The 2,762-nt window shown below is 29.8% G+C and overlaps 1 protein-coding gene across 4 annotated transcripts in view; it reads left to right on the forward strand.

Annotated features, from left to right (window-relative positions):
* Positions 1-2,762, forward strand: part of LOC106464639 (brefeldin A-inhibited guanine nucleotide-exchange protein 1-like) — a 101,486-nt gene that overhangs the window by 1,040 nt on the left and 97,684 nt on the right. The gene's annotated exons all lie outside the window — the stretch shown is intronic.

Raw genomic sequence — 2,762 nt, forward strand, 5'->3', positions numbered from 1 at the left:
AAAAAAATGTTTATTTTTAAATTCAGTTATAAAATAAAAGAAGTACAGAGTCAGTACTAACTAATACTGTAGCTTATCCAGTGTAGACGTATACTAAAAAAAAACAAAAAAAAAAACTATCGTTTCTTATGAAATTTAAAATTAACATTTGTTTCTGTAAGTGTAATAATCTAAAGAAAGATATTAAGCCAGTATTTAACCATAACTACATACCACTTGTTAAACTTGTTCACAATCACAAAGTTTTTGGGTGTTTGGTAAACTACTAATCTGAACTTGATGAATCTACTTTGTAATTTACAGTCAAATGAAACATTTGAAATTTATTGTTCAACATTGATTCTTTTGGAGATGCCATTTCACAATGTTGAGAAATCACTTGCTTGAGAAAAAGTTTATACAGGGAGAGTATACTTGAAAGGTGTTATTAATGGATTGTATGTGTGTAGGAGGTATGGACAATGTTTTAAGCTGCTAGTGCAGGTACAGATGAAGGCCTATGCCAGTAGACCAAAACATCATTGGAAACTTCCTACACAAGTGCAGTCCACTAACAGTGCCTCTTGAGAAATTATTTCTGTAATAGTCAATTATTGACATTTAAGTGGTTGAATGGAATACTGTGTGAAATCTGTAATAATTGCAATGATATAAATTAGCAATTTATATCTAAGTGATTGTGATATTTCAGTGTAAGAGGAATAGTGAAATAAATGTTGTTTAAGTGCATAACAGTGTGTATATATTTAATATTTCTATATACGCAACTTGTGAACATAGTGAGAGGGTTGGCCACTTTTTCAGTCAGTGGTGTTGTTGAATTGTAAATTTCAAGTAATGATGAAAGTCCCACCTCCTGCTGATTTTGCAGTGTTAATCAATAATACTTTTTCAAATTAGCAGATATATTCTCATACCTGTATGTAATGTTTTGGTTAAGATAAGCCACTAATTGAGATAGGTCCTCAGCTTTAATGGATTATTTGCTCAGGAAACTATTATTAGGTTTTATCAGTTTTTGTTTTGTTTGTTGATTTGTTTACTCTAGTATTGCAATTTTTTTAATATCTTCCTTTATACTTAAGATTGTTCATTTGTGTTCAGTCTTAGGCTCCTTATGTTAGGAAGGACGTTGAATTGTTAAAGAGGGTTCAGTGAAAAGTTACTAAAATAATACCTGGGACGGAAAGGTTATACGAGGATATGTTAAGATCTTTTTGGAATAGTTTTTTCTTGAAAAAAAAAAGAGTTAAGAGAGGATCTGATTGAGGTATTTAGATTATTAAGGGAATTGATTATTTTGATATATCTTTTTTGTTGTTGAACTTAATGATGGAAATGATAGGACTAGGGGACAAATATAAATTTTTGCAGGGTTGGAGTCATTTTCAGCTAAGACAGCTTTATTTTTCTAACAGGGTGGTTGGCCTTTGGAATGAGTTACCTTCAGATGTGGTGAATGTAGTTAATTTAAGGGAGTTAAAGCGAATGCTTGATAAATATTTGAATGATAAGGGCTGGCTTTGGGTGTTTTATTTTCATTTCAGTGTTTAGTGAATGAAATGGCCTAGAAGGACCGACAGGATCCCTGTTGTCTTTAAATTATTATAAAATTATATTCAAGAATTAAATTCTCTTTCTGTGACAAGTTATTATTGTGGTACTTAGACAACAATTTTTAACTTCATTTTCTTCAAGCTTTGAAATCAACTAAATGTAAGCAAATTATATTGTGGACATAACTTTGCTTTGAATGTGAATGACATTGGCCTAATGAATGTAACAAAAAACCACATTCTCCTACCTTTCTGAAAGAAGTTTACAAAACTATTTTTGTTCAACCTTTTCATTAAAAAGTTTCAGTATATCGAAACTTTCAAGTAAACTTGTTTATGTTGTAAACAGATCCATTACTTACAAACTATGAGAGTATTATGAACAATTATAAGTCATAATTTCAATTTTTATGGTAACACACACACACACACACATGTGAAGAGGGAAAAGGGAGAAAGAAGTAATTTTCTGTCACTTGAATAGTTATTGACCTTCTATTTGTTATATGTATGTTGTGCCATTTCCTTTTAATGAAATCTAACAAAAGCTCACAAAATTTTATCAGACAGGCAATAACATTTCCTATGTAGGGATGGCTTGGATTGTTCATTGAAATGGTAATGTCTGTAAATATCAGAGCAAAAACTTTAAATTTCTTGTTCTTTCTTCTGTTTCTTTTTTATTACATGATAACTCAAAAACCAAAACAATGGTATCAACCAATTTCACTGAGGTAACATAGTTTCAAATGGAGTATCTGCTTTTGTAAGTATTATTAATAACTAGTAGTAATTAAATATAACATAATTCTAGTGTATACGACGTTATCATTACCCCTTGAAGTTAGCTTTCTTACAGAAATTTGTGTTCCTTTAAAAAGCTGAAGTACAGGGTGAAACAGGAATTACTAGCCAATAATAGATAAACAATATTATATTGTTTTTATTATATTATACTGTGTTTAGAACTTGGTTATAAATACATAATTCCTATGTCTATTGAAACACTGCATTAAAAAAAACAAAAGAAAACTTTTCAAAACAGGAAGTAAATGTAGGGATGGCTAATATCAATCCTTCAAAAAAACAATGCAAATAAGATAGTAGGGATGGAATTTGCATCATTCCTACATAATAGCACAGACAAGAATTAACAAATAACAATATATTTAACTATTTAATCACAATTGAGTTTAATTTACCCTA

This window comes from Limulus polyphemus, unplaced genomic scaffold, assembly GCF_000517525.1.
Source record: "Limulus polyphemus unplaced genomic scaffold, Limulus_polyphemus-2.1.2 Scaffold1707, whole genome shotgun sequence".
Classification (NCBI taxonomy): domain Eukaryota; kingdom Metazoa; phylum Arthropoda; class Merostomata; order Xiphosura; family Limulidae; genus Limulus; species Limulus polyphemus.